This window comes from Schistocerca piceifrons, chromosome 11 (genome assembly GCF_021461385.2).
Source record: "Schistocerca piceifrons isolate TAMUIC-IGC-003096 chromosome 11, iqSchPice1.1, whole genome shotgun sequence".
NCBI classification, from domain to species: Eukaryota; Metazoa; Arthropoda; class Insecta; order Orthoptera; family Acrididae; genus Schistocerca; species Schistocerca piceifrons.
In genome coordinates, this window is record NC_060148.1 from 171,020,987 (window position 1) to 171,045,158 (window position 24,172).

General features: G+C 37.6%; 1 protein-coding gene and 1 long non-coding RNA gene across 4 annotated transcripts in view; one reads left to right on the forward strand and one right to left on the reverse strand.

The window, feature by feature from the left end:
* LOC124719951 (zinc finger protein 708-like) overlaps nt 1-6,634 on the reverse strand; it is a 115,929-nt gene extending 109,295 nt beyond the window's left edge. Inside the window, exons 1-2 of one of the 3 annotated variants that reach the window (XM_047245162.1) lie at nt 6,472-6,634; nt 4,805-4,869 (exon numbers count right to left, since the gene is read on the reverse strand). The gene's annotated coding sequence lies outside the window, so the exon portion shown is untranslated. Of the gene's footprint in view, nt 1-4,780; nt 4,870-6,471 lie in introns of those variants that run through there. The other 2 variants (XM_047245161.1, XM_047245157.1) reach the window with 2 other exon arrangements.
* LOC124719952 overlaps nt 6,415-24,172 on the forward strand; it is a 28,028-nt gene continuing 10,270 nt past the window's right edge. The window contains exons 1-2 of the long non-coding RNA XR_007006027.1: nt 6,415-6,651; nt 17,339-17,409. This is a non-coding gene — a long non-coding RNA (uncharacterized LOC124719952). The remainder of the gene's footprint in view (nt 6,652-17,338; nt 17,410-24,172) is intronic.

Sequence of the window (24,172 nt, forward strand, 5' to 3'; positions counted from 1 at the left end):
AGAAGAATGGGTAGCTCTGAGGGATGAAGTAGTGAAGGCAGCAGACGATCAAGTAGGTAAAAAGACGACGGCTAATAGAAATCCCTGGGTAACAGAAGAAATATTGAATTTAATTGATGAAAGGAGAAAATATAAAAATGCAGTAAATGAAGCAGGCAAAAAGGAATACAAACGTCTCAAAAATGATATCGACAGGAAGTGCAAAATGGCTAAGCAGGGATGGCTAGAGGGCAAATGTAAGGATGTAGAGGCTTGTCTCACTAGGGGTAAGATAGATACTGCCTACAGGAAAATTAAAGAGACCTTTGGAGAAAAGAGAACCACTTGTATGAATATCAAGAGCTCAGATGGCAACCCAGTTCTAAGCAAAGAAGGGAAGGCAGAAAGGTGGAAGGAGTATATAGAGGGTTTATACAAGGGCGATGTACTTGAGGACAATATTATGGAAATAGAAGAGGATGTAGATGAAGACGAAATGGGAGATAAGATACTGCGTGAAGAGTTTGACAGAGCACTGAAAGACCTGAGTCGAAACAAGGCCCCGGGAGTAGACAACATTCCATTAGAACTACTGATGGCCTCGGGAGAGCCAGTCATGACAAAAACTCTACCATCTGGTGAGCACGATGTATGAGACAGGCGAAATACCCTCAGACTTCAAGAAGAATATAATAATTCCAATCCCAAAGAAACCAGGTGTTGACAGATCTGAAAATAACCGAACTATCTGTTTAATAAGTCACAGCTGCAAAATACTAACGCGAATTCTTTACAGACGAATGGAAAAACTGGTAGAAGCCGACCTCGGGGAAGATCAGTTTGGATTCCGTAGAAATGTTGGAACACGTGAGGCAATACTAACCTTACGACTTATCTTAGAGGAAAGATTAAGAAAAGGCAAACCTACGTTTCTAGCATTTGTAGACTTAGAAAAAGCTTTTGACAATGTTAACTGGAATACTCTCTTTCAAATTCTGAAGGTGGCAGGGGTAAAATACAGGGAGCGAAAGGCTATTTACAATTTGTACAGAAACCAGATGGCAGTTATAAGAGTCGAGGGGCATGAAAGGGAAGCAGTGGTTGGGAAGGGAGTAAGATAGGGTTGTAGCCTCTCCCCGATGTTATTCAATCTGTATATTAAGCAAGCAGTAAAGGAAACAAAAGAAAAATTCGGAGTAGGCATTAAAATCCATGGAGAAGAAATAAAAACTTTGAGGTTCGCCGATGACATTGTAATTCTGTCAGAGACAGCAAAGGACTTGGAAGATCTGTTGAACGGAATGGACAGTGTCTTGAAAGGAGGATATAAGATGAACATCAACAAAAGCAAAATGAGGATAAAGAAAAGTAGTCAAATTAAGTCAGGTGATGCTGAGGGAATTAGGTTAGGAAATGAGACACTTAAAGTAGTAAAGGAGTTTTGCTATTTAGGGAGTAAAATAACCGATGATGGTCGAAGTAGAGAGGATATAAAATGTAGACTGGCAATGGCAAGGAAAGCGTTTCTCAAGAAGAGAAATTTGTTAACATCAAGTATAGATTTAAGTTTCAGGAAGTCGTTTCTGAAAGTATTTGTATGGAGTGTAGCCATGTATGGAAGTGAAACATGGACGATAACTAGTTTGGACAAGAAGAGAATAGAAGCTTTCGAAATGTGGTGCTACAGAAGAATGCTGAAGATAAGGTGGGTAGATCTCGTAACTAATGAGGAGGTACTGAATAGGATTGGGGAGAAGAGAAGTTTGTGGCACAACTTGACTAGAAGAAGGGATTGGTTGGTAGGACATGTTTTGAGGCATCAAGGGATCACAAATTTAGCATTGGAGGGCAGCGTGGAGGGTAAAAATCGTAGAGGGAGACCAAGAGATGAATACACTAAGCTGATTCAGAAGGATGTAGGTTGCAGTAGGTACTGGGAGATGAAGAAGCTTGCACAGGATAGAGTAGCATGGAGAGCTGCATCAAACCAGTCTCAGGACTGAAGACCACAACAACAAAGGCACGATGAAGGTATCAGGATTCATCAGACCACGCAGTGCTCGGCCATTGTGCCAACATCCAGCGCCAATAGTTATATACCTATTTCAGTTGTTGTCGATGTCATGGCGTGGGTCATCAGCGGCACAGACTTATCATTAGAAGTGTTTGGAGCATTGTGCATTCAGACACAATTGTACTCTGCCCAGCATTAATGTCTGATGTTAGTTACACCACAGTTTGTTGCCTGTCTTGTTTTACCAGTCTGCCCAGCCTATGATGTCTACCGTCTGTGATGAGGAGTACTTGCCCAACCCCATAACGTCTGGCCATGGTCTCACCTTTGTTTTGCCATGTGTTGAAGACAACTGCCATAGTACTACTTCAACACCCGGCAAGCTGTGCAGCTTCCAAAACGCTCATACCAAGCCTTCAGGCCATCAAAATCTGCTCTAGGTGAAACTCAGATTGTGCGCATTTCCTATTTTACAACAAGACAAGATGCTCACTGATACTCCATGCAATGTGTGTGCGTCTGACGAGAAGGCAAGGTGAGATGCTATTGCTTGGATGAGTTTGTACTGATAGTAGATCAGTGATCATAATGTTTTGGCTGCTGTGTATATGGATTTAGTATTATGACTTCCAAGTGGATTCTGGGCAATGCCAACGGAACCATTCTGCAACATTTGAGGCAATTGTAAAATGCATCAATTTATTACAAGGGTGTGCCAGAAAATAATGCCTCTAAAATTTTGATTCTGTTCTTAATATCAGTTGTCATGCATATGACACTGTTGATGTTACCACTTTGCTGACAAAGTATGCAGCACCCTCCTGATGAACAGTTCTGAACTGCAGGGTGTAACGTGTGTGTGTGTGTGTGTGTGTGTGTGTGTGTGTGTGTGTGTGTGTAACTGTTTGCAGAACTTAAAGAACACCTTTAGGGACTCAACTTTGATAGTGATGAATTAGTGTGAGCGTAGGTGAGGCTGTGGGTCTGCCAACGAAATCAAGCATTCTACAGTGACGACACCGACAACCTGGTGTCTCACTGGGAGAAAGGTGTTCAGTGCCACGGTGACTATGTTTGAAATAAATATACAAACACGAAGAATAAATATACAAACACGAAGAATAAATATGTTAAATATTAAGTTTGTTTTAATTAAAATGCTTCAATAATTTCCGAATAGAAATTTTGTGTCATTACTTTCCAGCATGTGCTCATGCCCAAAATATACACCAATTAAAAATTAACATTTAATTAATTTGGCAAAGAAGGTGGCTTTCAACTGATACAATGTTAAGGTCATAGGGAAGTTCAGTTCATCAACTAACACAGCACACAGAGTATGAGAAGACTTCTTGTAGGTAAAAAGTTACGTTATGGGCACCATTTGGATGTTTTGGTTAACATTAGGCTGTGATACTGATCAATTTGTTACCATATCCTTTACTTGGCTTTCACATTTCTAGACTTTGTCAGCTCACAGCCACACTGCCACTTTTGAACATAGGCTAAGCCTTGAGATGCACTATGAATCAGACTCCCTCTACAACTAATGTTACAAGGGGGGAGTGGGTCTAGAACCACATTTTAACCTTGTAGCCTTTGAATAGTTCTCCAGTTTAGGTCCAAAGTCAATGGATCTTCAAACTGCTTTTCATTTACATGATGTGTGTTGTGCATACATATCATCCTGAATGCCAAACCATCATTACATCAGGGGTCAAAGCCAAAGCCTGAACTGTGTTGGGTCTAACCACTCTTTTACTGTATTTAATAAAATTTAGTATATTTATTTTCCTATCATTTCCTCACAGTGATTGTTTAGGATTACTGTTGTGATAATGCTTGTCAAATGAATTGCAAGCTGTTCACATAGTTTGTATAATCTATAATGAAGTACTCACATATATTCAAATGCAAATGCTGCATTAATGCTATCCCAGTACTTCTGCAGTTGCACTCAAGATGGATGTTGAAACAGATTTTTTCAGCACAGATAGTTCACAAGTAGTTTGCGTGATTGTATCAGTGTGCTCAATTCTCATTTGCAGGATAAAAATACTAGTGGCACCAAGTGAATTTGTTTGCTGCTGATAGGTGAATACCCTACAACCGGTTGCACTACTTCAAATTTCAAGTGACATGTATATGTAAGATTATTTACACCAGTAACTGTAACATTGTGACAGTTTCACAAACAATATGCGTAACAATGTGCAGCAAATGCAGAAAGTGGTTATGAACAAACCTGTCAATATTTGATGTGTAGCCCCATGGCTTCATCAAAACTTTGCTGCCAACATACAAATTCATTCTGCTGTGTAACAATTTATGCTTCCATGTGATATTTGTCTGAAATTTAACTTTACTGCTGAGAGTTCTACTTACAAATGTTTCACATATTCAAAGTAAACAAAATGTACTTCTCAGATCAGTGACCATCCGAATGTCACTTCAAAATTTTGTCATTCAAAAGAAGTGTATCAGAGCAGAATATACCCACTTTATGGCAACCAGTTTATCAGTATAATTGGGTTGTGCATTAAAAAAAGTTTTCCATGTTTACTAAACATTAAATTGAAACTCTTGCTCAATTCTATGTGAGGTTTAATACAACGCTTATTTCAATGCACTGTGCAAAATGTCATATTTAACACAGTAAGTTCATCATTTTAGTAAACCGAATTATTCATGTTTCCAGCTGTATGACATCAATTGTATGTATTCACACATCACACTGCACACAGAAATTAATGAAACCCTGTTAAGAAATACAAGTAAGCTACTTACTATGAAGTGTAACTCAGTTTGTACTTCATCAGTTTCATCTTTTTTTATCCACTTAGTTGGCTCCTGGTCCATCGCTTCAGTTCTACAGTCTGAAAAGAAAAAGCAATCAGATAAGAAAAGTTTTTGGCCCACTCAGTTTCCGTTTTTACGATGAGGTATAGCTCAAAGGCAGTATTTTCACTCATATATTGCGTGCAGTAAACGGGTGATTACACAGGAAACAGATTCAAAGTGGCTGAGGAAAAGTGTGTTCACTGATATAAACTCATTCACATTTTGCAGGTCATGAAGAGTGAGAACAATCATAAAATAACATGCAATGGAAACTGAGCATTTAAAGTTGCTACTGCTTCTTTGTAACACTGGCTCATGGATACCATCCTGTTGTGACAATTATGGAAGATGTGTAATTTTTTGTGCATGCATTAACTTCAGCATTTCAAACAATCACAGCAGTCAATTGATTGCAGCGATATTACTTAATAACATCAAATATTTCATTCTATACTTGGTTCATTGTGTTAATTTCAGTGTGATAGGGACATGAAGAAAATCCGGACATACGGATTGTTTATCAGTGAATATGCATTTTCAACATAGGCATTACCTTGAAACTTACTTCATCTGTATTCATTCACGGATGTATGCTCAGTTTACAGGAAGCGTCATCATTTTAGAATCTTTACCTGCTATTAAAGGAAACCAATACCTGCACTGTAGACTGCACATTGCAATGCGGAGGTTCTCATTTTTGATTACCATCAAGATTAAACATTGGTTAGCATTTTCTAACAAAACTGATTTACTGAAACGACATCATACTAACTGTGAATATGATGAATGATCTATTGAGTTCTGATGACATGTAATGCTTTATGTTAGACAGATTATAGTTAATCTGTACCTTGTATTCCGCCAGTTCGTAATTGATGTTACAGTACTCTTATACAGAACTCCATTAAAACCCACACACTACGACAAACTGGTATTTACATATGATTACACGAATACTAACGACACGAATAATCAAAGCACAGTGAAAACTAACAAAATGCAACAGAATTGCAGCATTTCCTTTCATGCGAACATACTCAAACCATGAAATGATGTAGTAACTGTGGGCACTTGAAAAAATGCTTACGTTAGCCCTAAAATCTGGAGCCGCTGAATGTCTACATCACATCACAGAAAATTATCATCACAATTTTATTACTGCTAAGTATGTCAAAATAACCGTACTAACATTGACAACCTTTGAATTTCACTGTCCGCCTTTTCTCGTTAGCCACGAAGTATATGACGAGATTACTTCGTAGACAAACTGCTCCTGACAGCACGTCACACACTCAGCCGTTTCTTTTACGAAGATACACGTAGCGATTTTACCGGTCAGGCCAAAAACAAGCACAAACAACTCAGGTATTTAGTTGTTATGAACATAACCTGAAAAATTACAACATTCACACACCGTCACCAAGCACACTATAGGTGATGTGATCACAATTAAATACAGAATAAAATCTCATCCTTATGTACCCATTAAAAATTAAAACATAAAAAAGACAGCAGCCTCAAACAGCAGAGTCATCACAAGATATTCGCGAACTATTACGCTCATCAAACTCAACTGTTACTGTGATAGAAATTAAGTACCATGTTAATTTACTTCCGAAACACATTTCTTCACTTACTCTTGTTTGCAGTTTATAAACCTGGAGAATATCACACACAAATTTCCACAACACCACGAAGTTGCTGCTGACTACAAGGTACACGAAGGGTGACAGTATCGCAGAACCAGTAGATGCATTCAAAACCAGCGTGAATCTTGTCGCTCGTGTGGCCAACAGCAGAATTTTACGTCTTTTTCAGTGAGTGTTACGAGATATGTAATTAATAGTTTTTTTCTGTATTTTCTATAGTATTTGCGTGCATTAGTGTGAAATAGACTTGATAAATTGAAGGTTTCAGTTTTTATTTGCGTCTGAATAGGAAAAGCGGACAGCTTCGCGTGTACGCAAACGTTTGTTTACATTTAAATTACATTGTTAAATGCGAGGGATCATCAATTAAGTAGTGCACAATACTCAGTATTTACGTTTATTAGTGTCATTTAGACTCGATACATTGAAGATAGCAGTTTTTATACATTTTATTAGGTCATTTTTCGCGTGTACGTGAACGTTTGTTAAATTATAAATACGAGGGTTAATCAGTTTAAGTTAGTGTTGGATGCTCAGTATTCACGCTTATTAGTGTCATTTAGGCTCGTTACATTGAAGGTAGCAGTTTTTATACGTTTTATTAGGAGAAGTGATACTGACGGTGAACTCTAACGCCACTTGCATACGTTTGACTAGCGCAATCTGCGAGCGTTAACGGTTAAGTAGACGTAAAATACGTGGTAAATTAGTGTTACACTAAACTGTCTGAGTAAATCAATGTTACAGTAAAACTTCTGAGCCCTTCTTACATACGGTTTAGTCAGCAGAAAGCTAATACTCTCCTCGCCGTCTGCTTATTTTCCTTAGTTTGTTGTGGGCATTAGTGATCGTGTACTGTGAGCCTATGGGTTCCTATAAAGAAGAGCTCGTATTTGTGCTTTTCATTCTGAACTCTTATTGTTATCTAAAGGTTTTGTTTTGTACCTGCATCTGTCAGTGTACAATACTCAGAATTTACGTTTATTTGTGTCATTTCGACTCAATACATTGAATGTAGCCGTTTTTATAGTTTTATTAGGTCATTTTCGCGTGTACGTAAACGTTTGTTTACACTGTAAATGCGAGGGATAACCAGTAGGTGCAGTTTACCGCTGGTTACTGTTTAACATTTATAAGTAACATTCACTAGATAGCCCCTAGCAGTATACTGTAGGTCACTGTTTTTTCCTGTAGTATCCACTTGATAGCCCCTAGCAGCAAAATAAGCACCAGATCTAGCTTCTACCATAAATTTTTATTGTTTTTCATTGTTGAGTGTCCTTTCTGCCACCTAGAGTGTAGTTGTTAACCTTGTGTGGCAGTAGGTTTCCTTAAGTTTCTTATAGTAAATCACATATTAGCTAGATGGATAGGGACTGTGTCTGTTGTGTGCGGATGCAGGAGGAGTTAGCCACAGTCCAAATGCAGCTGGAAGCTTTGTTGGCGACAGTCAACTGGCTCCAGAGTGCCACCTTGAGGTGTGGTGGGGATAGGGTGCCTGGGGCAGCCTTTGCTGTACTAGATGTGCGGGGAGGGGGGGGCGGGGGAGAGATGTCACAGCTCTCTGTCACTGAGCCGACCTACACTAGTAACATAAAACTGTTTATTTGCTGCCATTAATCATCAATGAGGAAAGAAGTCAACAAAGCTAACTCAAAAACTTAATAAAAATAGCTGAAAGCATTACAAAAACACACACATGGAAAAATATCCTAAATGTAAAACCAAAATGAACTCCCAACACTGAAAAGATAGTCAACAAAAATGTAATAAAGGAGAAATTTTTAAAAAGAAAATCTGAAACTAAATACAATGTGTCATTTCTTATTAATGTGCTCTATTTGTATGTATACAGTCAGTTGAATAAAGTTGAAAAAAGGTTCAAGTCATGGCTGTGATACAAATTTTAATTAATTTCTTCATCTTCTATCATTATTAAAGATAAAGCTGAGACCCATACACCTCAAGGAAACTTTAAAACCATCAGTTCACGAAATGAAAGAAAATGATCTGTTTTATGCCCAATTGTGCAATAAAATCTTCAAAGAAATGTAAATCCAAGTGTATGAAACATCTTTATTGATTTATGAATATTTCAATACCATAAACAGAGGATCATTTATAATTTTTGTCTGTCTGATGCAGTGTATGCGGTACTTTCACTCCTGTGCACTTCACACGTGTAAAACAGACATCAAGGGACTCCAAACCTCCTGTTTGTGTATTAGTCAGTACAGTATCTTCTCTGAAAAATAACATGAAGAATGACAGAGAGCTTGGATCATTCCCTGGCTGATTGCTGTGTCCTCAGGACAAGTCTTCAAATGCATGATTAAGTGGACTAAAATGATTTTTTTTTCTAGTCAAATTTGTCACCACCCTTTCTTCCTCGAACAAACTATCAATTACATCTTGTAGACACAAGACTACATGTTACACTTGTTGAGGTACATGACTTCAAGACTGTCATGGTCAGAATCTGTGGAGGAGCTACCACTTGTATCAACATCGAATAATTCATCCCCACTGTCATGCTTCATATCTTCATAATTTCTTCCTCAATAGAATGGAACAACAACAACAACAACATATTCAATAGAAGGGCTGAAGATAAAAACATTTGGATCAACAGAGGCGTCCGATCCCACCCATCGGCTTTGATCCGTGACGTGAGGATGTTGTGATGTGTGACGTCATGACGGTGTGGAGTTTAGTTTATGAGTGTGTTGTGTTTGTAGCTGTCATCTTGTTGCAGTTGGAGGTGTCCTCAAGTGGCGTGTGTATGGTCCGCGTATTATGTGGTGTATTGGGTTCATTTGGTTATCACTGCTTGAAGTGTGCATTTATCGGTCATGACTGTTATAGAAGAACAGAACTTGGTTTCAGTGAGTTAAGAATTAAGTTTGTGTTGTGTTTATGTTATTGTGGTGTCATTTGCTGTTTGTCGAGTGGTAATTCATTTAATTTAATTTGTGGCTTCTTTTGTTTGGTATGGATATGTCTTCTAAGTTTAATTGGGTTAAGGTTGAGGGAGAGGGGGGGCTGGTTTGTTTTGGATGTGTTTTTGTTTGTTTGTTTGCCGGAGGTGGGGGGATTGTGGTTGCTGACCTAGTATGTAGCGCTGGAACTTTTTTGTGGTAAGTAGCCATTTTTTTGGATCTATTGTTTGCATGTTATGATGATTGGTGGGGTATTTGTGTGTTGTTGGGTCAGTGTTATTTACTGCATGTGTTGGTGGTTGGTGTTTTGTTATCAGCACTTGTGGTTGATTTATGTATCTTAGGGGAAGTACTTTATTTCAATTTTTTTGGTATCGTCAGTTGTATTTGAGTTATATAGGTCAAGGGAAGTGTCCGATTCCAATGACTCGTCGTAGCTACGTGTTTTGGTATTGTGAGCTGCTGTTGACCTATATAGGTCAAGTGAAGTGTCCGATTCCCATTTTTGATGGTATGTGTAGTCGCAGTGTTGCAATTTTTCTAGATGTCAATTGTTCTTTTGTGGTATCGGCAATTGTGGTTGAGCTATGTAGATGAAGGGAAGTGGCAGATTCCTGTGAATATTGTGCATGTAGTGGAATTGGGGAAATTTTTATTGGTTTTATGTTGTCGTGTGTGTGTGTGTGTGTGTGTGTGTGTGTGTGTGTGTGTGTGTGTGTGTGTGTGTTAGTTTGTCCCCACCCAAAAAACCCCAATTTCCCGTGCTGGTCCCGTTAGTTTGATTATATTTATGGATTTTGTAATCGTGTTTACATAATGACCTCATAGGCGCCATATTGGAGACATTGTGAATAGTCGTGTACGCCATATTGGTGACGTCATTGGTCAAAGCATACGGGTGGAATCGGACATTTCCGTAATCCCAAACATTTTTATTCTAATTTTGATGAACAGTAAGATGAAGTAAAATTGAATGCAGTGAAATAATATCGTAGTAGACACAGTACTACTACCAACTTAGTAGCCAGAACTGTGAGAAACTGCTAAAAAATAGGTTCAAAGAAGCTCTATTGTGCACTTAAATACATGAACAGTACACAGCTGCCTGCGAAGTTGCACATTTGTACTTGTCAATAGTGGTCAGGGGGCAGCAGGATGGCTTAAGTTAACTCATCAATAACGTTCAAGGAAAACCCACAAGCTGTGCTTAAACTCATCAAAAGCACCTGGTGACCGGCAGAACATGAAGACAGCACTCAACAACAACAGTTAAAGGACTAAGGACAGATGAGACAGTGGCTGGCCAAGAAATATATTTGGAGGGTAGGCCCTGAAATTGTCATTTTGTATGTAGCTCAGTTGGTCAGTTTCATACTGTGTCATGTCCAAAAACAAATGTGTCCATTCATAGTAGTGAATCATATTAAAAAAAAAACTGTGTTAATAAAAACCAAGTTAAGGAAAAACTGTAGTGTCCTACGTTTTCGAACCGAGCATCACAAGAAGTGAACCAAGTATGGCTTATCCCTGGACAATAAGAATAACAATAAAGATGATGATGATGATGTAGTATTCCACATTAATATTAAAGGAAATAATTTTCAACAGACAAAACATCATGCTGCATTAACTGAAGCCTTTGTCATTCGAAGGAATTAATTAATTCATTGTACATGTGCTATGCCAATCAATGATATCAATTCATTTTGAAATGTGAATTGACCACCTAGTATCTGTTAATGAGTAACTTTGGTGGCAACCACTGAACAGTGCAGCTAGCTGATAGTAATAATTTGAATCTAAGCTTGCTTGCTAAAGAGACTTGATTTTGTAACCCCAAATATAGACTCACATAAGTGCCAAGAGCGGACATTATCAACAAATATTGACTGCAATATCAGACAGTTCTGTGTCGCCTCACTTTCACGTAGTGAAGAATTCTGCCTCGGCATAGAAGAAGGACATTACAGTTTCGCTGATCTTGGAAGTGCCAGTAGGTAGCCAGAAACCACACTTTTGAGAGTAGTTGTTCGCTGATGAGACTTGTATTCTGGAATAAGTTCATCAGTCTGTTTCCGTTTGATCTTGCAATTTCTCTTATTTTGTGTAGAGCTGATTGCCAGTTTTTGGCTGCCATTTTCACTGGCATTTGTGTGTCTCAAGTACCATGTGCTCCCTTTGTTAAGTTTGTGGTTTCCAATAAATACGAGTGGAGTTTTGTGTAGATTTATTTTGGGCCTTGCCACTTTTTCAACATTTTGGAGGGCTCTTGTATTCTTGGAAAGTCTGTCTTGTCTTTATGAAGGATCCTATGTTGTCAGTGTAAGCTTTACATTTCACTGTAGTGCCGGGCAACTTGATTCCAGTAATGGTGTTGGTTTTCCGCTGCAGGGGATCCAGGTCCATTGCAAATAATGCCACTGAGAGTGGGCAGCCTTGTCTCACCAACCTCTGAACTTCCATCAGTTTTGTGTCACGGCCGTTTATTTATGGCCTGGAGGTGGTGCTCTTAAGTATATTCGTTATTATTCAGATGAAAGAGTATCCAGGCATAGTTTTTCTAGAATCTTGTAAAGATAGCCGTGGTTCACTCTAGTGAAGGCCTTATCAAAGTCCACCGGCACAATCGCAGCGTCGAATTTGTTTACTGCTGCAATGCCTATGACTTCTCTATATTCGGCTAAAGCCTCATAGGTGGCCCTTCTGGGCACGGTGCATGTCTGGTGAGGGTGTATCATTTCCTTCATCAGCACTTTTAAGTTGTCTGCCGTGCATTGTGCTGCTATATTGTAGTCAGTGTGATATGTCTGTAATCCTCTATTTTTCACAATGCTGCTTTCTTCAGCATTAAGATAGTGTGTTACTTTTTGAAATCTTCTGGTATTTTCTGACCACCAATCACATCATTTATGACTGGTGAAGATGTCCCTGACGATATCCCAGTACATATGGTAGAATTAAATGGGAATCCCATGTATCCTGACAATTTTCCAGCTGTGCTGGATTTAACGGTGGTATGGACATCATCTTTTTCCATACTTCTTTCCAGGTTCAATTTGTCTTTGTCCGTCAGAATGATGTGCAAGATCTATAGGAGAACAGTTGGCTGAGGTATTTATGTACCTGCTCCAGGATTTCTGGTGTTGCTGTTGTGTTGTGTGCACCAGAAAGTACTTCTGTTGAAGAGTCTCAATCTAAGATAAAACGTGCTGTACCCTGTTTACATAGAAAACATCAACCCAGTCACATATGTTGTCTGATACCCATATCACCATACTTTTGATAATAAACATTGGTGCAGTATTAAGTCGAATTGTTTTTATAAATCAGGAAATATTCTATCTACCTTATTCCCTCAATCTTTGTCTTTGAGGATGGTATGTGGAGTAAAACAAATAAATAAATACAGAAAAAGTGTAGGGGGGTGTTGTGTGATGGAGGTTTTCAGAATTCGTGCTTGTTGGTTTGGAGGAGGTCATTCTGCTTGAAATAACTGTAAATATTTGTAGAGGTGTTATACCTCAACAGCATCTGAGTGTTGGTCCATAGGTTCAACTGATTGCCACAGTATATCTCTTTTTTTATTTTTAAAACCAGTTTTAATATAATATTTGAGTTTCCTTTAATACCTGTAGTATTTTTAATTTTCTTATTTGCTACAAAGGCTACACTTGTATCTGTAATAAAACATACGGCATGATTTTAATTCCATTTGGTCTGGATTTTTTCAACGCTTCTGATAACCTTTCTACGTATTATTTGGTCTTAATTAACTCCTCTTGCAACTCCACTAACCTAGATCGTGATCCCAGAGTTCTGCAGTTTATTGTCACTGTTTAAGAAGTTGTAGAGACATTTGTGTTTCTAAGGCCCAAGTGATCAAATGCAGAAGTAGCTGTATGTACCCTGTGGTCTGAGGCTATTGCCCGAGTTTCCTAAGTACAATTTTATATATTCAGCATTAGCCATTCTGTATAAGAGTATAACTCTTGATTCTTTAGATACTTTGGAAAGTTGAGGCGAAATTGACGTAAGATAGCACTTATACTGTGCATGCTTTTAGTGATGACATAGCATCTCGCTCAAATCTTAACGACTTTTTTTCCATTTATGGACTTCTTTTTTACTTTCTGCTCTGTTGTGGTTAATATAAAATTAGTACCAGACCTAAAATTTTGACAGAGTTAAGTCTCTTCTTGGAAAGTTTTGTATTGAAATTTCAATGCAAGCGAGAAAAAGTTTATTTTCTACCAGTTATAAATTTTCTCTAGATTATTTATTAATGTACCATAAACCTTGTTATAATGTTGTATTTTTTATCTTATCTTGTGTCCTGTCTTACATTTGTAACTTATTTTACATATATACTCCTCTGCTTCATTGTGTGCAGTAGTCTGTTACATAATATCTTACTTATTGATAGTAGTAGTTCCTTTTATCCTATTACTAATTGTTTCACCTCTCCATTCATTTGTTATTTCAAAATAACTTCTTTCTTTTATAATCCCATGTTAAGGGTTTCAGAGTCTTACATGCTTACAGATTTGTTTCGTTACATTATTGATTAACAGAAAATTACTCCTGAAATGTTCACTTTCTGTACAGAATGATTCATATTTTGTGTACATGGTTTGAGTTACACTAAAACAAACAGAGTAGTGTCAGAAATTTGACCCCATGTTACTTCTACAGTAATTGAAAAAAGGTAGATGAAATATCTCATGTATAAAATTTACTCTGTGAGGTATTGATTGATACTGTTTTTGGAGATAGCAATATTATGTAGATCAAAATATGGAGTGACATATGTACCAGGCACATCAATGCTGCCCCTAATGCATTGTGTGCATTCTATGGTGCCAGTGATGAAAATGAAGTAGCGAGGCATGTCATTATTGAGAAATAGCATCTCATATGAAATGGCAGTCAATTAGATACATTGTCATGATGGTTTTTCAGTCTAGTAGGCAACCTGATAAGAAAACTATGAATAATTATGCTGGAAAAATCAAAATGGTTATTATACAGGGTGTTACAAAAAGGTACGGTCAAACTTTCAGGAAATATTCCTCACACACAAAGGAAGAAAATATGTTATGTGGACATGTGTCCGGAAACGCTTAATTTCCATGTTAGAGCTCATTTTATTACTTCTTTTCAAATCACATTAATCATGGAATGGAAACAAACAGCAGCAGAACGTACCAGCATGACTTCAAACACTTTGTTACAGGAAATGTTCAAAATGTCCTCCATTAGCGAGGATACATGCATCCATCCTCCGTCGCATGGAATCCCTGATGCGCTGATGCAGCCCTGGAGAATGGCGTATTCTATCACAGCCATCCACAATGCGAGCACAAAGAGTCTCTACATTTGGTACCGGGGTTGCGTAGACAAGAGCTGTCAAATGCCCCCATAAATGAAAGTCAAGAGGGTTGAGGTCAGGAGAGCGTGGAGGCCATGGAATTGGTCCGCCTCTACCAATGCATCGGTCACCGAATCTGTTGTTAAGAAGCGTACGACCACTTCGACTGAAATGTGCAGGAGCTCCAGCGTGCATGAACCACATGTTGTGTCGTACTTGTAAAGGCACATGTTCTAGCAGCACAGGTAGAGTACCCCGTATGAAATCATGGCGGTGAATTGAGGAAGTACAGTACATACTGATGAAACTAAAATGAGCTCAAACATGGAAATTAAGCGCTTCCGGACTCATGTCCACGTAACATCTTTTCTTTATGTGTGTGAGGAATGTTACCTGAAAGTTTGGCCGTACCTTTTTGTAACACCCTGTATAACCTGCTCTCCTATTATAACGCCTTAGTATCATCACTATGGTGATAGTTTTCTGCTTCATACAAAAGGTGAAAAGGAAAGGATTAAAAGGGGAAAAGATAAAAACGAGTCATTCCATGTCAGATAAACACAGAAAAGTACAATTTTCAACCTGACCTATTTCAATATTCATGAAATTTGGTGTGTTCATTGCTTATGACAAGAGAATGAAAAATAACAAATTACAGAATTTTAGCACAAGTAAGACAGGAGTAATGGCCACTTGAAGCTCTAAAAATGTGCTGATAATTCGACAAGTACTGCTGACAAAAACAGCTGAAATTTCCATTCTAATAAAGACGCAAGAGTGAACCAGGTAATTTTGGAAAGGTCTTGAAACAAGCTTTTCAATGATATGTGAGATTGCCATAGTTGAAGAATGTACACAATTAACATCAGTGACCTTGACCTTTGACCTTGAACATTGAAAAACATGCCACCTATGAAACTGATGAAATAATATATTTTCTTCTTCATGTTACACTGTACAACAGTAAAAAGTCAAGTTGGGGTGATAATGGGTTTATGAGGTATTAATTAATACATACAGGAATGTGTTGTTCATGCAAAATAAATTGTGTTCAGAGTCTGACAATATGACACAAAGCATTGAAAAACATGTTTATTGTTAAAAAGGTGGTGGTCTAACAATGCACTGGAAGGTAACATTGTAGGCGGGCCATTAACAACCTAACAAATGTTGGATGGTAGTGTGCCTGCAACGTGTACACAGATAGTTGCTGCAATAGGTCTTGTGTGTTGAAATTACACAAATCCACCTGGAGATGAAGTTTGAGATCATCATGTATTGCTGTAACCCATTCAGAAAAGATGGACACAGCAGATGTAAGAAAAATCTATGTAAAGTGCAAATGCGGATGATTAGTGGCATAATGACAGATTACAAAATATGTGGTAAATGTAGAAAAAAATTAACTCAGGGACAAGGGTGGGTGGCCGACCCAGCTACATTGAAACACGTGGAACCCACAAACCTGTATTGCTCCTCAGATGAATCACACATCTGTAGCCCCAAAAGTTGCTTTAGATGCATTAAATGATAGTTTGTTATCTCTTGGCAAGTCCCCAGTGAAAAAGAACAGACTGGAAAAGAAAACATATGTGCATAAAAACATTGAGCAAGTTCTGAGTTATTGCAAAGTAAATACATACCTAGTGTGGAAAAAATGCAGATTATGAAACAAATGTTGAATCGGAAATGGTAAAGCAATTGAAAGAGAAATTCAGTACCAGCACCGCAGACAGTGAGAAGATGCAGATGCTGACACATCTTCTGAAAAGTTGGAGATTTCGAAGGATTGAAAATGAATTTGGATCCTCTAACTATTTAGTGAGAAAAGCAAAACAAATGTGGTATCTTAGAGAATTCCAAGCCAAGACCTACATGTGTCTTAAGTGAACAATTGTGAATGGTGTCATATTCTACAACAGACATAATAAGCCACTATTTGCCTGGGAAGAAGGATTTTGCTTCTGTTAATGAGCATGGTTTCAGGGATCATACACAAAAATGACTAGTGTTGGGAAACCTGCATTAACTGTATCAGGCATTCAAAGATGAAAACCCAGGACTGAAGATAGGACTATTGAAATTCTGCCAGTTGTGACCCAAGAACTGTGTTTTGGCTGGTGCAGGCAGAGTACCATAGCTGGTAGATGCGCAGACAATGGGGCAAGTGTGGGGAGATCCGTGGTGGTGGGCCTCTGGGCAGGCACTGTAGGGTAAATACTGAGTGCTGGAGGGCAAGTGCTATTCTAAACTGAAGCCTACACTCACATGTTTTGTAAATATTAAGAGAGGCCCCTCATGCCCACATTTGCATGGTGCCTGTTCAAAAAGATTTGTCACCTCTTCTGTGGTTAGTATCCAAAAAGAATTCCACCGAAAATACAATGATTAATTTTCTCCTTGTTTGTTAACCATTTGTAACTTTCAGAGAAGTGTCATGAATGGGGAATTTTGAGGAAAACCTACACATTTCTCTTGTTGCCATGTTAAAATAGGCTTCTTTTGCCAAAGAGTTTACACAGTCTAACCTCACTAACGTGTTGTGCAGACGCAGTTGTGAGAGAATCCTTACACAGTGGTTCATTAAATTTATCAAGAGAGGAACTGGTGAAAACTAAGGTGAGCATTTTATGAAAAAGCACATCCACAGTATGAAATAAACATGTAATGAGTTCATTTATGTTGTTCCAAAGCCCATACGATTTCTTGCTTCACCAGCTGTTGATGGCTCTTAAAAATAACATTCCTTCACTGGAAATGTCTGTAGTTAGTGTAACAATATGGTAGATAATGAAGAATTACATAATAACCGTATGGCAAAATACTCTCCTGTTTGTGTACTTTTTCTTTGTCAAACTCTCATTTTGATATCTCAAACCATTTATGAAATATGAGGAATGTTCTGGATATATCACCTTAGCTTTATTGCTGGCACTGTGTGACCACAAATGAGTATGCTACATCAGATCAATTTTCTCGAGATTGGTGACAATTACAGACCTCCACCAAGTTTGAAGAAAAATTCAATATGTTAGCTAAATTTCAATGCACAGCAACATATTATGTAACCTGCACCGATCACAAAGTCATAGCGACACCAATTTTTCATTGCAAACTTTTTCGAATTTCGTGCTGTGTCTTACTTCCACGTAAATATCATAACAATTATGACCAGTAATGAAATGTTGGGCACCTCATAATGAACCTGACATATAAAGCTGCAAGCTGTAAAATCATTTTAAAAAATTGCAGGGCATGTGCCTCGATTATGTCATCACCGACCGGCTGAAAGATCAACGTAGATTGAAAGTTCTTCCAGTAACTGACTGCTAAGAGCTTGACCTAAGGATTGTATAAATACTGAAACAAATATATTTAGCCCAAATGGTAATACTTTAAACTGAAAGTTTATTCCATCATATAAAAATGCTGAGTATGGTTTTGAATTGTCATTTAATCTCATCTGCCAATTGCCAAATCCATCAAACTAAAGTACTTCGCTTCTTCAAAATGTACTAATATTTCATTGGTATACACTGATATACCTCCCTTACTCTCTATATGTCTATGGAAAGTACATGCATGTAGCATGAGGTGAACCCTGTCTGTAACCTTTCGTACTATCAGTAAAGGATTGTTGAAGGCACTTATGCTACATTCTATATCATTATCTGTCATCTTATTAATACCTTCTTGTGCTTAAAGTTTTAAATGTATCAGTACCGGTTAGGATTTGCAGAAAAATAGTCCTTTATTCTTAAATTTAAAATTACATGTATGATTGCCTATGACCCCTAGTTTGTTGGAAACATTTTCTCATGGGTACGTAAAACATGGTACAATGCTTCCTTTTACATATTAGTTAATAAATCAGACTCGTATACAATTTTTATGAATGTAAGTGACGTTTATTGTAGCTGATTAACATTTTCTTTCTCCACTACTTTTGTATTATTTACTAAACGGATGTGATTTAGCCTCACATATTTAGTACTTGCTAAGGTGGTGATGTAAATTGTATTCTGTCATGGTGATTGTCCACATTGCACTTCATTGATGATCCATGGAAATCTAAAATCGCTTCGTACTTCTTCAATCAATCTGCTCCATATAACACCTGAATATTTATATTAAGTCCACTAATAAAATTCATGGAAATGTAAATGGTCCAATTTTGTAGTTGCTCTTGTTTCCCTTTTAATTAATTTACTCTTTATACCTTTCAGTCTGATAATATATACTCCAGTTAATGGTAGTATTGGGAAAAAATCTTTCTCTGTGCTTAAAGATATTAATTCTTGGGTCAATCCATATCAAGTGGTCCAGCATTGGTAGCTTGACCATCTCAGAAGAAACTGATATTCAGTTGGTGAATTCCGTCATGTTTGGTGGACTCTAAATTTTTTATCCAGAGAAAGAAAACTGGCGTTCTACGGATCGGAGCGTGGAATGTCAGATCCCTTAATCGGGCAGGTAGGTTACAAAATTTAAAAAGGGAAATGGATAGGTTAAAGTTAGATATAGTGGGAATTAGTGAAGTTCGGTGGCAGGAGGAACAAGACTTTTGGTCAGGTGAATACAGGGTTATAAATACAAAATCAAATAGGGGTAATGCAGGAGTAGGTTTAATAATGAATAAAAAGATAGGAGTCCGGGTTAGCTACTACAAACAACATAGTGAACGCATTATTGTGGCCAAGATAGACACGAAGCCCACGACCACTACAGTAGTACAAGTTTATATGCCAACTAGCTCTGCAGATGATGAAGAAATAGGTGAAATGTATGACGAGATAAAAGAAATTATCCAGGTAGTGAAGGGAGACGAAAATTTAATAGTCATGGGTGACTGGAATTCGTCAGTAGGAAAAGGGAGAGAAGGAAACATAGTAGGTGAATATGAATTGGGGGGAAGGAATGAAATAGGAAGCCGCCTTGCAGAATTTTGCACAGAACATAACTTAATCATAACTAACACTTGGTTCAAGAATCATAAAAGAAGGTTGTATACCTGGAAGAATCCTGGAGATACTAAAAGGTATCAGATAGACTATATAATGGTAAGACAGAGATTTAGGAACCAGGTTTTAAATTGTAAGACATTTCCAGGAGCAGATGTGGATTCTGACCACAATCTATTGGTTATGAACTGCAGATTGAAACTGAAGAAACTGCAAAAAGATGGGAATTTAAGGAGATGGGACCTGGATAAACTGACTGTAGAGAGTTTCAGGGAGAGCATAAGGGAACAATTGACAGGAATGGGGGAAAGAAATACAGTAGAAGAAGAATGGGTAGCTCTGAGGGATGAAGTAGTGAAGGCAGCAGACGATCAAGTAGGTAAAAAGACGACGGCTAATAGAAATCCTTGGGTAACAGAAGAAATATTGAATTTAATTGATGAAAGGAGAAAATATAAAAATGCAGTAAATGAAGCAGGCATAAAGGAATACAAACGTCTCAAAAATGAGATCGACAGGAAGTGCAAAATGGCTAATCAGGGATGGCCAGAGGATAAATGTAAGGATGTAGAGGCTTGTCTCACTAGGGGTAAGATAGATACTGCCTACAGGAAAATTAAAGAGACCTTTGGAGAAAAGAGAACCACTTGTATGAATATCAAGAGCTCAGATGGCAACCCAGTTCTAAGCAAAGAAGGGAAGGCAGAAAGGTGGAAGGAGTATATAGAGGGTTTATACAAGGGCAATGTACTTGAGGACAATACTATGGAAATGGAAGAGGATGTAGATGAAGACGAAATGGGAGATAAGATACTGTGTGAAGAGTTTGACAGAGCACTGAAAGACCTGAGTCGAAATAAGGCCCCGGGAGTAGACAACATTCCATTAGAACTACTGATGGCCTTGGGAGAGCCAGTCATGACAAAACTCTACCATCTGCTGAGCAAGATGTATGAGACAGGCGAAATACCCTCAGACTTCAAGAAGAATATGATAATTCCAATCCCAAAGAAAGCAGGTGTTGACAGATGTGAAAATTACAGAACTATCAGTTTAATAAGTCACAGCTGCAAAATACTAATGCAAATTCTTTACAGACGAATGGAAAGACTGGTAGAAGCGGACCTCGGGGAAGATCAGTTTGGATTCCGTAGAAATGTTGGAACACGTGAGACAATACTAACCTTACGACTTATCTTAGAAGAAAGATTAAGAAAAGGCAAACCTACGTTTCTAGCATTTGTAGACTTAGAAAAAGCTTTTGACAATGTTAACTGGAATACTCTCTTTCAAATTCTGAAGGTGGCAGGGGTAAAATACAGGGAGCGAAAGGCTATTTACAATTTGTACAGAAACCAGATGGCAGCTATAAGAGTCGAGGGGCATGAAAGGGAAGCAGTGGTTGGGAAAGGAGTGAGACAGGGTTGTAGCCTCTCCCCGATGTTATTCAATCTGTGTATTGAGCAAGCAGTAAAGGAAACAAAAGAAAAATTCGGGGTAGGTATTAAAATTCATGGAGAAGAAATAAAAACTTTGAGGTTCGCCAATGACATTGTAATTCTGTCAGAGACAGCAAAGGACTTGGAAGATCTGTTGAACGGAATGGACAGTGTCTTGAAAGGAGGATACAAGATGAACATCAACAAAAGCAAAACGAGGATAATGGAATGTAGTCAAATTAAATCGGGTGATGCTGAGGGAATTAGATTAGGAAATGAGACACTTAAAGTAGTAAAGGAGTTTTGCTATTTAGGGAGTAAAATAACTGATGATGGTCGAAGTAGAGAGGATATAAAATATAGACTGGCAATGGCAAGGAAATCGTTTCTGAAGAAGAAAAATTTGTTAACATCGAGTATAGATTTAAGTGTCAGGAAGTCGTTTCTGAAAGTATTTGTATGGAGTGTAGCCATGTATGGAAGTGAAACATGGACGATAACTAGTTTGGACAAGAAGAGAATAGAAGCTTTCGAAATGTGGTGCTACAGAAGAATGCTGAAGATAAGGTGGGTAGATCACGTAACTAATGAGGAGGTATTGAATAGGATTGGGGAGAAGAGAAGTTTGTGGCACAACTTGACTAGAAGAAGGGATCGGTTGGTAGGGCATGTTTTGAGGCATCAAGGAATCACAAATTTAGCATTGGAGGGCAGCGTGGAGGGTAAAAATCATAGAGGGAGACCAAGAGATGAATACACTAAGCAGATTCAGAAGAATGTAGGTTGCAGTAAGTACTGGGAGATGAAGAAGCTTGCACAGGATAGAGTAGCAATGAGAGCTGCATCAAACCAGTCTCAGGTCTGAAGACCACAACAACAACAAATTTTTAAAAATTTGTTTTCATGTAGAAAGAGCATTCATTTTGTTTCGGGCTGCAACCATTCTTTTGCATTTAGAAGCATCATGTTTTTTAAAAAATTATACAGTAAGCAGTTGCCCCAGACCTTTCAAATAAGCATGTAATTCAACATACACTGGATTATAAATTAAAACCATGGTCATCTAACTAAATGTATTTCTTAATATATTTTTAATGGGTCAGATTTATTGGTTGCAAATTAAAAAAAGCTAAATTTTTGAACAGTATTTCTCCAAAGAAGGAGTAATTTGTTGGTCTTAATATTTTTGGTGCTATACTACATAGTGTAGTTACTTTTAATGGAGTGTCAATTGTGAGAAGCTTACACTTAAAAAAGTTCACTATCTAAAAAAAAAAAAAAAAATTGAATTTGTTCATTCTCTGGCCAGCAGTATCTTCATTGGGGGACCATTTAAAAATCTGAAAATTACACACTTAATAGACCTTTATGATGTAGAACTTCAGTATAAATTTCAACCTTGGGACTCAATGGGAAGCTACTAAAAAAAATTACCCGTATGATTTGGAAAGACTTTTCTTATTGTCGGCAGTATCTGGACTAATAGATAAAGTATATCAGTTACATAATTTAAGCATATCTATGATCACTTTTTTTTAAATAAATGAGCCAGCTAATTACATTGATCTTGTTCTCACCTTATTTGTTTTTACTACATTGTTCATTGAATAACAGATAAGTTTCCTCACTCAGTTTTGGCATTAGGTTAAAAGTTCGGCCAGTCGCAGTCGTAAATTCCAAGGGAGACATGTTCTTCAGTACATTTTTAACAGGTGTCCAGGCAAGATCCTTTTCAACTTTATTAAACACGATCCTTTGTCCTGGTAGGTGTAAAATGAAACATGCACATACTGGTTTTTACAATCAGTATTAACAACTTCACCAATCCATCATTTTTCACCATAAAACCATGCCACTATGTCCTTATTTTTAAGTGTCAGTATTACATCTTTTCCACACTGGGGAAGTTCACTATCAGGGAATGTTGATGTGATCTTACACTTCAGCAAGTTGTTTGACTGAAATATGAAACAATGAAACGATCAGGTGCCTTTAATCTTCTGACAAGTTTTGAATCTTTCCTCCAAGATATTGGTGTAGAGTTCTTGTATTTCCTCACATTTTAAAAACATTGGTAAATCTTTTGCCTCTGCTTTACATAATTTAAACATTTCTTGAGGTGTCAAGATTTGGTTCTCTTAGGTCTACGGAAGACTAGATTTTGTGACAGCTTGTTTTGTTGCACCCCCGACTCAATCACATGCATTTTTCCTGAAGCATAATGCAAAAATGTGCCATTCTGCATCAAATCCATGTCCTTCTCCTGCAAAGGAGATGTTAATAATTCTTTTGTTTTGTTTTTATATTGACTTGCAGCACAGTCAGAGAAGTAGATCAATTTGTTTATGGAAGTTCTGTCCTGTTTTATCTAGTTTGTTAGTTGCAGTTGAAAAGCATGCACTGCTGTAGCATTGTGCTCAGTGTAGTCACTTATGACACAAAAACTGTGATTTTATTTTGACCTTTATAATAGAACACAAATGGATGAATTGTGGGTTCTTTGTTTATCCAGTTGTACTCTTGTACTTCATCTTGACCAATAAAGGAATTGTTTTCTGAAAAGTCGGCAAGAACTAAGCACTCAGTTGCCAAGGTTTGCTTTTTGTCTTTCAGAAATTTGTCCTGAACTTTGGCAATAAAATGGTGTAATTCAGGTTTTCAAGGTTTGCTGGTTAACACTCCAAAAAACTCTTTGTGTGGTTTTGTAATTGTCACCATTTCCATTCTGTCTTTACCACCCATTGTTTGTATTGTATATTTTCAGGCATCAAATCATCTTCTGATGCTTCACACACGTCAAGGAAAGCTTGTTTGCCTGGACAGTCTTGACATTTTCCCATGATCATACAATTGTAACAGTTAATATTGCAAATGAGAACTTCCAAAAAGTCTTTATGGTCAACTATTTAAGATTAGCGCCATCTATCATGAAATTTGCATTCTGATGATACAAACAAATTCAAACATTATGGTTATTAGATA